Genomic DNA, 13,296 nt, shown 5'->3' with positions numbered 1-13,296 from the left:
GCGCCTCTGCCCGGCCGCCCCGTCTGGGAAGAAGTGAGGAGCGTCTCTGCCCGGCCACCCCGTCTGGGAAGAAATGAGCAACGCGTCTACCCGGTTGCCCCGTCTGGGAAGTGAGGAGCGCCTCTGCCCGACCGCCCTGTCTGGGAAGAAATGAGGAGCACCTCTGCCCGGCCGCCCCGTCTGGGAAGAAGTGAGGAGCACCTCTGCCCGGCCGCCCCATCTGGGAAGAAGTGAGGAGCGTCTCTGCCTGGCTGCCCCGTCTCGGAAGTGAGGAGTGCCTCTGCCTGGCCGCCCCGTCTGGGATGTGGGGAGCGCCTCTGCCCGACCACCCCGTCTGGGAGGTCTACCACGGAGGCCAGAAGCAATGTGGGGGCTGGACGTGGTGGCTCACGCCTGTGGTCCCGGCACTCTGGGGGGCGAGGCGGGTTGATCACTTCAGGCTAGGAGTTCGAGACCAGCCTGGCCAACATGGCGAAACATATGAAAAATACAACAGAAAAACCAACCAACCAACCCAGTGACAACAAAACAGGTCTACCCTGGAGTCATACTCTAATTTTTTCTATTTTCCTCCCTTTCTGATCCTTTATCCCACTTTCTTTTTCTTCCTCTTCCTTCTCCTTTTTCTTTGTCAAATAGAGGATTGAGTTACTATCACTGATCCATATAAAGTCCCTCTCTCATTTATTTTAATTCCCACCCCCCATTTCTATTCCCCAACTTCCCATGTGCAACCTTCCTAATATGTTTGATACGCATCTTTTTGTTTGTATGTATTTTTAGAAAATGTTTATTGTTTTTGTGTGCAAAAAAAAATTAATAAAAAAAAAAAAAGAAAAACACATCTCCTGTAGCCACAGAGCTGACGTTTCTGAAAGCCAAATCTAGAGTCTCATCCTGCAAGTGGTTGAATTATGACACAAATTGAATCCCCAACCTCACAGGAGCCTCTGCTGTTAAAGTAAGGGCAGGAATTGGGAAGGAACAGGGTCCTGAATTTTTTCTCTCTCTCCTAGTGCCTTCATATGAGAAGGACACCTAAAAATTTGAATGGGGACCTGTGGGAAGATCCTGGTGAAACTGGGGACATTGAGCTCCTAAATTCTGTGGATTCTTCTCTGCCAGTAGAAGCAAGCCTTCCACCCCATCTGAGGATATTGACTCCGCTATCAAGTGGGAACCTGTGGTGGCCTCTTCTGAGGTAGCTGTCTCAGAAGACACTGCTGATTCCTCAGGACCTACCCTAGGAACCCCTCTTTGCTTCTAGAACTATGACAAGACTCAAGTCCCTACAAGGCCCAAAAGGTGAGATACAAAGTGTGACTCAGGAGGTTCACTGAGGTCCAAAAGAACTGCATGATGGTTCCAATTTGTACAGACAAATCTTGGGAATGAGTATTAGGGTGTGGGATAATGATGCAGGGAACATGAAGTTGGATTGGGGGTAATTTATTGAGATGAGCCCACTAATCAGATCTTCTGGATTCAGTGCTGTACCTCCAGGGCTTAGAAAAGGGCTCTGACAGTTTGGTTTAGCTGAAGTATGGACCAAAAGGTGGCCCACACTAAATAAAGCCGAAATGGCAGAGCCGACTTTGTGCACTGTAGAGGAAGGTATAGGGAGGTTGGAATATTGGATTTAACATGTGACCCCTGCTCACCCACCCTAGGAGCATCCAGAGGACACATCTTTCACCATGACTGAGAAATACATTTGTGAGGGGAGCCCCTGCATCCTTGAGGAGCTCCTGTGGTTGCTTTTCCTCGTAGGTCAGAAATTGCAGTGGGATCTACTGTCACAGAACTGGGAATCCTTAGGTGCAGTGCAGATCATTGGTTTCTGGGATAGAAGGGGACAAGTGGCAACATGTAATTGCCAAAAGCAAGGAGAGCATGGTCACCATAATGGGCAGTAGAGTCAAAGTGGTAATAATAGTCTGACTGGCAGAGACCTATGGCATTGGCTGTTGATCGTGGTGTCCCTGGAAGACAGTAGACGGACAGCCTATTAAATTTTTACTTGATCTGTATAATTAGAAGAGTTCTAGGTCAAGTGAACAAACACCTAACTTGAATCATAAAAACAAAGAGTCGCAGCTCTTCACTCAATTCCCAGACCCAGAATCCCTTGAATGAAGGGAAATCAAGGTTGCCTTGAGGAAGGACCCTGCTACACTGTCAAAAATGTATACTGTTAATCTTCCTCTCAGGTGTCCCCAACAGGACCTAAGGTCTTTTACCATGGTGATTGTACATTGTGAAAAATAAAATAATCAGACTTTAGTGGGATTACTGAACTGGCTCTGAACTCACACTAATTTCAGGAGGCCATTCAGAGTAGGGGCTTATGGAAGTAAAATGGTCAATGGAGCCCAGGTCCATCTCACTCTGGGCCAGTAGGTCCCTAAACCCATCCAGTGGTTACTTTCGCAGTTCCAGGATGCATAACTGGTATAGACCAGCTACTCAGCAGCTGGCAGATTCCCCACACTGGTTCCTGTGGAGTGAGGGATATTGAGGTAGGAAAAGCCAAGTGGAAGCCACTAGAACTGCCTCTTCCTAGGAAAAATAGTAAACCAAAAACAATCCCAAATTGCTGGAGGGATTTCAGAGATTAGCGTCATCATCAAGGACTTGAACAAAGCAGGGATGGTGACTTCTACCACATCCCCTTCAATTAGCTTATTTGGCCTCTGCAGAAAAAAAGATGGCTCTTGGAGAATGACACCTGTATACTTAACCAGGTGGCCACCCCAATTGCAACTGCTGTTTCAGATGTGGTTTCACTGCTTGAGTAAATTAACACATGCCTTGGTGCCCTGGTACTTGGTGTGCAGCTATCGATTGGCAAATGCTTTTTCCTCAATATCTGTTAATAAAGATTACCAGAAGCAATTTGCTTCCAGCTAGCAAGGCCAGCAATACATCTTTACTGTTTTATTAGTCTGCTCAGGCTGCCATAACAAAATACCACAGACTGGGTGTTTAAACAACAGAAATTTACTTTTTTTGTTTTTGTTTTTGAGACAGAGTCTCGCTCTGTCACCCAGGCTGGAGTCCAGTGGCACGGTCTTGGTTCACTGCAACCTCCACCTCCATTCAAGCGATTCTCCTCCCTCAGCCTCCCAAGTAGTTGGGATTAAGGCACACACCACCATGCCCGGCAAATTTTTGTATTTTTGGTAGAGACAGGGTTTCACCAAGTTGGCCAGGCTGGTCTCAAACTCCTGACCTCAGATGATCCACCCACCTCAGCCTCCCAAAGTGCTAGGATTACAGGCATGAGCCACTGCACCAGGCCCAGAAATTTACTTTTTCACAGTTCCAGAGGCTAAAAGTCCCAGATGGAGGTGCTGGCAGATTTGATTTCTATTGAGGACTCTCTTCTTGGCTTGTAGACAGCCACCTTTTTACTGCGTCCTCACACAGCCTTTGTTCTATGCTTATGTGTAGAGAGAAATCTCTGTTGTCTCTTCCTTTTCTTATAAGTTCACCAGTTCTATTAGATAAGGGCCCCACTCTTGTGATCTTATTTAATTTTAATTACCTCCCTACAGGCCCTCTCTCCAAACATAGTCAAATTAGGGGTTAGGACGTCAACATAAGAACTTGGAAGAATACAATTCAGTCCATAACAATTGTCTTATGTCAGGAGTAGATTAAACTCTCTGTTCCTATCATAATATGGTCTTCAGGGATTTTGATTACCTTTCTTTTCCACAAGATATCACACCAGTTTAGTACATTTATGACATTATGCAGATTGGACCTGATGAGCGAGATGTAGCAACTGCTCTAGACTTACTAGTAAGAAATGTGCATGTCAGAGAATGGGAAATAAATCCAACTAAAATTCAGGGATCTTCTCCCTCAGTGAAATTTCCAGGGATCCAATGGTGTAGGGCATGTCAAGATATTCCTTACAAAATGAAAGACAAGTTGTTGCATTTGGCTCCACCTATAACCAAAAAAGAGGTACAATGCCCTTTTGGATTTTGGAGGCAAGACATTCTTCATTTGGGTGTGCCACTCCAGCTCATCAACCAAGTGACCCAAAAAGCTGCTAGTTCTGAGTGGGGCCCTTGGCTTCTAGTCCTGCTACACAATCTTATCTGTTCCAGCCCCCATCTATGGCCTCATACAGGGTTTCCTACAATCAGTTGACTGAGGAAGACAAGACAAGATATGCCAGGCACATAGGTGGTTCTGCATGATATGCAGGCACCCCAATATGGACAACTACAGCATAATAGTCCCTTTCTGGGACATCCCCAAGAAACAGTGGTGAAGGGAATTCCTCCCAGTGGGAGCAATCCCCAACTTTGGGCAATGAATCCAGTAGGTTTTGTTTGAAAAGAGACATGGCAAGAGGTATAATTGTATATTCACTTATGAGATTTTGCTTGATGGTCAGGGACTTGGAAGGAACATTATTGGAAATTGGTGACAAGGAAATTTGATGTCTCTCTCTCTCTGCGAATGAGCAAAACATGGAAGATATTTGTGTTCCATATGAATGCCCACCAAATGGTGACATCTACAGAGGAGAATTTTAATAATAGGATAGAATGACCTGTTCTGTGGATGCGAGGCAGTCTCTTTCCGTAGCCACCTGATCATGCCCAATGAGTTCACGAACAAAGCGGCCATGGTGTCAGGATGGAGGTTACACATGGGTTCAGCAACATGGACTTCCACTCACTGAGGCCAACCTGGCTACACCCACCACCGAGTGCCCAATCTGTCAGCAGTAGATTCCAACACTGAGGCTCCAATATGGCACCATTCCCCAGGATGATCAGCCAGCTACAGGTGGCATGTTGGTTACATTGGACTCCTTCCATCATGGTAGGTCGGTATTTTGTCCTTCCTGGAGTGGACACTTAATCTGAATATGGATTTGCTTTCCCTGTACACAATGCCTCTGCCAAAACTTATCCATGGATCCAAAGAATGCCATATTCACCACTGTGGTAGGTTCTACAAAGCCTTGCTTCTATCCTATTCAGCCTGTTCTATTCTATTCACTGTTCCATTCTGCCTACTGCTTCAGGATGGTGGGGAACATGGTAAGATCAGTGACTTCCATAAGCCTGTGCCCATTGCTGCACTTTTTCTGCTGTGAAGTGAGTGCCTTGATCAGAACAGTGAAACGGCGTTTTGAAGACTCAGATACAGTGTCAGGTGGTAATGCCTTGCAGGGCTGGGGCAGTATTCTCCAGGAGGTTGTGTATGCTCTAAATTAGCACCCAAGGGGCTGGGTGTGGTGGCTCATGCCTGTAATCCCAGCACTTTGGGAGGCTGAGGTTGGGGGATCACTTGAGCTCAAGAGTTTGAAACCAGCCTAAGACACATAGCAAGACCCTGTCGCTATTTTTAAAAAAAGTTTAAAAATTAGCTGGGCATGGTGGCATGCACCTGTGCTCCCAGCTACTCAGGAAGCTGAGACGGGAGGGTCACTTGGGCCTGGAAGGCCAAGGCTGCAGTGAGCCTTGATCATGCCACTGCACTCCAGCTTTGGTGACAGAGCAAGACCCTGTCTCAAAATAAATAAATATAAGTTAGCATCCAATATAGGGTGCTGCTTCGCCAATAGCCATGATACATAAGTCCAGGAATCAAGGGATGGAAACGGAAGTGGCGCCATTCACTATTACCCCATACTGACCCCCTAGCAAAATGTTTTCTTCCTGTTCTGTGACCTGATGCTCTGCTGATCTAAAAGTCTTAGTTCCAAAGGGAAGAGTGCTTCCACCAGGAAACACAACAGTGATTCCACTGAACTCTCAGTTAACATGCCACCCAGCCACTTGGGGCTCCTCATGCTTCTGAGTCAACAGGCTAAGAAGGGAGCTGCTGTGTTTTCTGGGGTGATTGGTCCTGGCTACCAAGGGAAAATTGGGCTGCTACTCCCCTACGGAGGTAAGTAAGAGTGCATTGGAGTACAGGAGATCTCAGTATTACTCTGCACTGTGATTCAGGTCAATGGAAAACTGTAACAACCTAATTCAGGCCACACTACTAAATGGTCCAAACTCTTCAGGAAGGAAGGTTTGGGTCACCCCACCAGGTGACAAACCATGACCAGCTAAGGTGCTTGCTGAGGGCAAAGGGAATCTAGAATGGGTAGTGGAAGCAGATAGTTATAAATACCAGCTACAACCATATGGCCAGTTACAAAAATGGGGACTGTAATTGTTATGAGTATTTCTTCCTTATTTGGTTACAATAAGGAAGTGTGTGTGTGTGTTTAGAAAATATCTTTGTCTTCTTCTCTCTCTTATTCCTTTATATTACATAAGACATATCTTAGTATTTCAGTTATAGGATACCAAAGAGAAGAGTAAACATGACCCAAGAACCCTACGTCCTCTTCTGGGGAAGGGTCAGTGTGTCTCTGGTTTTACCCAAGATAGTTGAATCGGGTGAGGTGCAAGTATGATTTTGCTGTTATCTGGAGATTAAGTATAGTTTAAGGAGATACGTAGAGGTGCCACGTTGACAAAGAGTTGACTGCAATCAAAAAATAATTTTATTTATTTATTTATTTGAGACAGGGTCTCACTCTGTTGCCAGGCTGGAGTGCAGTGGTGTGATCTCGGCTCACTGCAACCTCAGCCTCCCAGGCTCAAGTGATTCTCCTGCCTCAGCCTCTTAAGTAGCTGGGACTAAGGTGCGCGCCACCATGCCCAGCTAATTTTTGTATTTTTAGTAGAGACGGGGTTTCACCATGTTGGCCAGGATGGTCTTGATCTCTTGACCTCGTGATCTTCCCACCTTGGCCTCCCAAAGTGCTGGGATTACAGGCATGAGCCACCGCGCCCAGCCTGCAGTAGTTAATTTTATGTGTCACTGTGGTTAAGCTATGGTGCCCAGTTGTTTGCTCAAACACCAGGTCTATAAGTTGCTGTGAAGATATTTTGTAGGTATGACTAATATCTACAATCCATTGACTTTAAGGAGATTGCCCTCAATAATGAGAATGGGCCTCACCCATTCAGTTGAAGGACTTGAAAGCAAAGACTCTCAAGAGAACAGGGAAAAAGAAGGAATTCTGCCTCAAGACTGTAACACAGAAATCCTACCAGACTTTTTCTGGTTTGCTGACCTGCCCTACAGATTATAGACCAGCCAGGCCCCACAATCACATAAGCCAATTCCCTTAAATAAATTCATTTAAAATATATCCATATATCTCCCATTAGTTCTCTGCGAAACCCTGACTGGTATAGTTAGTTTCACTTGTTTTGTGAAGTTTCACTTGTTTTGTGCTTCCTGTACATGAAATTACACAATCTATACTTTTCTTACCCAGCTCCTTTTGTTCTACATGACATTTGTGAGCTTCATCCCTACTTTCCTCAGGTTCATCCGTGAACTGTGTGTGCACTGCGGGGTAAGACCCACCATCTGCATGTGTAGAGTTCCTGTGAGACAGGAGCCAGCAGGTGGCACTATGACATCTCATACGGAACTTGGAAATGTCCTTAACTGCAAATTCCTAGGTGTCAGCCACAGCTGAATTTTTCAGTGGTCTGTCACAGGGCAGGCAGCTTATCGTCAAACTAGAAATAAAATCTTTACATTTCTAAATTTGGTGTTAATTGAGTTGATAAAATTTGGCCGGGTGCAGTGGCTCACGCCTGTACCAGCACTTTGGGAGGCCGAGGCAGGCAGATGACTTAAGGTCAGGAGTTCGAGACTAGCCTGCTCAACATGGCGAGACCCCGTCTCTACGAAAAATACAAAAATTAGTGTGGTGGTTGGTGCCTGTAATCCCAGCTACTCTGGAGGCTGAGGCAGGAAAATTGCTTGAGCCCTGGAAGTGGTGGGTGCAGTGAGCCAAGATCACGCCACTGCACTCCAGCCTGGGCGACAGAGTGAGAGTCTGTCTCAAAAATAATAATAATAATAAAATAAAATAAAATTGAAGTGCTCAGGACACGGGAGGGCTTCACAGAAGTAAGCTGTGGTAGGGGGAGAGGAGAGGGGCTGATGTGCCCTCAGCCCAGCACTAGGGAGTGTCAACGCCCTGGAGGGGTCTGGGACTTTACTTGCCAGCTAATGTGTTGGGCTGCCACAGACTAGTGGATATGGATACTGGCAGGAGCTGTGTTATGTATTTATTTTTTTTTATAGACAGGGTCTCACTCTGTTGCCCAAGCTGGAGTGCAGTGATGCAATCATCGCTCACTGCAGCCTCAAATTCCTGGGCTCAAGCGATCCTCCTGCCTCAGCACCCCCAAAGTTCTGAGACTACAGGCATGAACCACTGTGCCTAGCTAGAAGCCGTGTTATTATTTACAACAATCACTATGGCCATAGTGCCCACATTTCCTTGCCCTATCTAAGTCCTAGCATGTGGGGCCGGATGACACCCGCACAAGCAGTGGCTTGCAATTCAGGACAGTCTCTGAGCTTGGGGACCCTGAATGTTTCACAATGGACAGTAAGCCTGCCTACCCATTTGCTCTGGAAAGAGCTGCTCTTTCTATCTTCCAGGCAACTGTCCTTTGTTGTAAGCAGTGTAAGCAAACTGCCCATTGCTTTGGAGAAAGACACTATTGTTTGTCTTCCAAGGCTGTTCATTTCACCAACATTGTTGAAAAGGTAACCCAGAACAAAGGGAAGGCAGACATGCAAAGACTGCAAGGCATGCAAAAATGTGAAACATCCAGGGAGACTCCTCTGGCAACAGGAGTATAGAGGATGAGGAGGGTCCTCTTCCTCTGGGAGGTGTGGTAGGGGAGAAAAATGTGCTGCTAGAATGGAGAAGGTGGCTGCAGAATGGCACCTCTAGGCTTTCTGAGGATTCACATCAGTCCTCTGCACCAGGAGACTGCCATCTGCACAGTAACGGGCTGCCTGGGGCCCATGGCCTTGAGTAGCATTCCCCTCTGGAACTTTTGGGCAGTGGTGTTCTTCTTGTCTCCCCATAGCAAGCACTGGAGAAAATGTCATGCAGACATCCTCTGCTCCTCACTTCTGTGCTCTGGAGGGGGAGCCTATCTAAACCAAAAGAAGCCCCGAGTGCATGTTTTCCTTTCTGATTGAGGTCGAAGGCGAGAGAAGGCTCTTGCAGAGGCAGTAGCAGTGCTGAGAAGGGCAAAGCCAGGTGGCAGGAGCCCAGGAGAGCCACCTTTCTACCTTGGGTCAACAGTCCTGCTGTTGAGGGAAACCCTTGCTATTCTAGCCTCTTTCTTAGTGTCCAATCAGCAACAGTTGGGGCAGGGATGAAGGGCTCAATCTCTTTCCTGTGAAGGGGTCAGAGAGCATTTTGGATTGACTGCCTTGCCAAGAAGAGTGTATGTTGCAGGCATGGGATGCCTGCAGTGGCTGGGAATAAGGGAAGGGCGGGTCTTCCTTGCTGACTTCCCTGGGATCTTTTCTTCCCACTATAATTTGTATTATGTATTGAAAGGACACAATTGGAGTAAAATTACAGAATTATAGATTTTCACTGGAGGAAAGGACCTCAGAGATGGCCTAGACCAGTAGTTTCTTAGCTGAGATCCTGGGACTACTCAGGCCTTCATGGATGGGTTTCAGGGATCCAACCTTCTCCTAGTGTGATGCATTTGAGTTTCCAGAAGTTTGTCAGGTGACTGGGATCAAACCATTCCTAGGTGATGGGTAAGTAACAGAACAGATGGGTCTCTGGAGTTTGGGCAAGAAGAAGTCAGTGTAGCCAGGCAGAGTCAGACATGGCTGGGCATCAGGAAGCAGCCCTTGAGCCAGAGAAGTTCTCAGGCCGTTGTGCATCGTGGTGGCAATGGCAGCAACCTTGAGGTCCAGCAACTTCAGCGTCCTGCAGGAAGGAAACTTTATGATGCCTTATGTCAAGAATTTAGTATTTAAGCAACACAATAAAAAATGGCTAGGTGTCCCTATTTAGGTGGACTTTGCTGGGGTGTGAGATTCATTTTGTGAGTCCTGGGGGAGAACACTGCATAGACAAGACGGGACCCCAGGTGCCAGACTGGAGGCCCTGAACTTTGTCCTGTAAGCAGAGGTAAGCAATTGGCAGTCCATAAGCAGGGAAACTGGCAACCACTGCAAGAACTGCAGGAATTGCCTCTGGAAGACACTGGAAGAATGAGACAGTGGGGAAGGAAGCACAGGGTCTTCCCAAGCGTTCTTTGCCCGGTACACAGTAAGTTCTTAAAAATGTCTGGACAGAGAGAGGGAAGAAGAGAGAATGCTTCATGATCAGTCCTACCAACATACTTGTAAGAACCAGCTGGGATCCACTTCAATCTTTCTGTAAAGGGAGAATTGGGAATGCATGCCACCACCAGTACTCCTCACTGCTATTGTAACTAACGTTTTCACCTCCTCTTCCCCTTGTCACAAAGGGCAGTTACTGTTCTCAAGTTCCTACGTTGTAATGGGGCTTGTTGTCCTGGGATCTGAAAAAGAAAATAGAGTTTTCGGTTAATGCGACCACTACCCGAGGGCCCATTTATTTGGGACAGCTGATGTGTAATGCTATAGTCTAGGGAGATATGGAAACTTTTTTGTAGGTCACTTTTAAGAAATAGTTTGAGATGGCTCTGGAAACTTTCTGAGCCCTTTGGTTTCCAATATTCTAGGTGAAGATTTAGTCCTCACTCTGACATCTCAACAAAGTTCATTTTGAGCATCACAGTGTGGTGGCTGAATAATGGCCCCTCAAGTATGTCCATGTCCCAATCCCCAGGACCTGTGAATAGGTTACTTTACATGGTAAAGGACCTCTGCAGATGTGAGCAAGTTAAGAGCCTTGAGATGGGGAGATGGTCGTGGCTTATTTGGGTGGGCCCAATGTGACAGAACAGTCCTTGTAAGGGAGTTGCAGGAGGGTCAGTGTCAGAGGAGGTGATGTCATTGGAGTGATGCGGCCATGTCTTGCAGTGAGACACTGGCTTCCCTTTGTTCTGGGTTACCTTTTCAAGAATGTTGGTGAAATGAACAGCCTTAGAAGACAAACAATAGTGTCTTTCTCCAAAGCAAAGGGCAGTTTGCTTACACTGCTTACAACAAAGGGCAGTTGCTTGGAAGATAGAGTCGCTCTTTCCAGAGCAAATAGACGGCCCTGGAAGCTGAAAGGGGCAGGGCAGGCACTATGGTCTGAATGTTTGTGTCTCCCCAAATTCATGTGTTTCATTCTAACCCCCAAGGTGATGATATTGGGAGGTGGGGTTTTGGGGAGGTGATTAGGTCATGACAGTGGACCCTCATGATTGAAATTGGCATCCTTGTAAAAGAGACCCACCAAAAGAGCTAGCTTGCCCCTTCCAGTGAGAAGATGAGCCCTCAGCAGACACCAAATCCATCTTGATTTTGGACTTCCCAGCCTCCATACTATGAGAAATACATTTCTGTTGTTTAGAAGCCACCCAATTTGTGGTATTTTGTTATAGTAGCCCAAATAGACTAAAGCAGAATGGATATTCTCCAGGGGCCTCCTTAAGACTAATTTTAAACTTCTGACCTCTAGAACTGTAAGAACAAATTCGAGTTGTTTTAAGCAAAGTGCATGGCCATCTGTCACACAGCAAGCCCTTGATTCTCACGAAGGATACTCTGTCGGTATCCCCTCCGCCTGAGAACTGTGCTGGCCTGGCACGGTGGTCTTCAGCTTTACTTTCCCTTGGAATCCTGTGGAAAACTTTTGAAGATCCTCTTGCCCAGGATCTGCCCCAGATTAACTGAATGAGAATCTCTGGGAGCAGGACCCAGCATCGTCATCATTATTACTTTTGTAAATAGATAAATAATCCACATGACACCGAAATGTACATATTATTAGATGTTTACTTCAAAGACACTTGACAGTTGTAGACACCCCTGTAACCAACATCTGAAACGAGATACAGAGCATCCCCATCACAACCGAAGATTATGTCTATAATGCCCCTTGCAATGAACTCCAACCCCAAGAGGCAACCACTTTCAGACTTTCATCACAATAGATGAGTTTTATCTCTTCTTAGACTTCATATAAATGGAATCACATGGTTTGTTTTTTTGGTGGGTCTGGCTTTTTTTGCTCAAAACAATGTTTTTGAGATTCACCCATGTGGTTGTATGCTCCTTTTTATTGCTGAGTAACATTTGGTTACATGAATCTATCATGATGTATTTATCCATTTTGATGGTGATGGATTTTTGAATTGTTTACAGTTTGGGGTTTTTATGAATGAGGCTGAGGTTTTGAAGCAGGGCCACAGTCTTTGACACTCTCATCAGAAATGGTTTCTATAGCCCCTCCCACTGGAGCCAGCCAGGTTTGGGATTGCTTCAACTAATAGAGACTAGTAAAAGATTGAACAGTGTCCCTCAAAATTCCCATGTCGAAGTCCTAATCCCTAGTGTGGCTGTATTTGCAGGTAAGACTTTTAGGGAGGCAATTACAATTAAATGAGGTCATAAGGGTGGGGCCCTGATTCAACAGGCCTGGCGTGTCCTCATAAGAAGAGGAGACACCAGAGCTCAGTCGCTCTCCCTCCCCGCACAGGTGCAGAGGGAAGGAACTGGGAGCACACAGCAAGAAAGTGGCTGTTCACAAGCTAGGACCTGACCCTGCTGGCACCTTGATCTTGGACTTCCAGCCTCCAAAACTGTGAGAAAAAAATAAATATCTGTTGTTTAAGCCACCCGTCTGTGATGTTTTATTATGACAGCCTGAGTAGACTACTACAGACCCTATGTTACTTCTGAGGCTGTGTTACAAAAGGCCATGCAAATAAAAAGGCCAGGCAGCTTCCCAGAGCTGGGAGTTCTCTGGGAACACTGGCTTTAGGGCCCTGAGCCCGCCATGCTTGGAGGCCACTGCAGACACCCCAAATGGAAGTCCTGGCTGGGCCCAGTCTTCAGCTGCCCAGCCCCAAGGCTGGCGTGTGAGTGGGAGGGCCATTGAGGACAAGCTGTGCCCGACATTGGCAATCGTGGGGCAGACAAGAGCTGCTCTGCTATGCCCCTTCTCAGTTCCTGACCATGGGTGGAATCAATGGGCATGAAAAATGCTGGTTGTATTTCACCAGCGTGGGGGGATTTTTCTAGTCACACTGGATAAACTGGAACAATGTTGTATGAGCATTCTTGGAGAAGTCTCTTTTGGGAACCTATTTATTTCTCTCCCCATTAAGTACATAGGAAGGAATTTCTAGGTTGAACATTAATGTTGTTATAAAGATTTGCTCTAGTTCTCCCACATGGCTGTCCTATTTTAAACTCCCCACAGCCATGTGCAAGAGCTTCAGTCACCCTACGTCTTTGCCAACATTGGTGTGATCGTCTTTTTGATGTTAGCCC

At 46.4% G+C, this 13,296-nt stretch overlaps 1 long non-coding RNA gene across 1 annotated transcript in view; it reads left to right on the top strand.

Moving 5' to 3' along the window:
• The window catches only part of LOC131383606 (uncharacterized), a 24,292-nt gene extending 11,697 nt beyond the window's left edge, over nt 1–12,595 (top strand). The window contains exons 2-3 of the long non-coding RNA XR_009213762.1: nt 1,017–1,305; nt 12,500–12,595. This is a non-coding gene — a long non-coding RNA (uncharacterized LOC131383606). The remainder of the gene's footprint in view (nt 1–1,016; nt 1,306–12,499) is intronic.
• Nucleotides 12,596–13,296: the final 701 nt, after the last annotated feature.

This window comes from Hylobates moloch, unplaced genomic scaffold (assembly GCF_009828535.3).
Source record: "Hylobates moloch isolate HMO894 unplaced genomic scaffold, HMol_V3 SCAFFOLD_5, whole genome shotgun sequence".
NCBI lineage: Eukaryota > Metazoa > Chordata > Mammalia > Primates > Hylobatidae > Hylobates > Hylobates moloch.
This window is presented reverse-complemented; position numbering and strand designations above follow the sequence as displayed.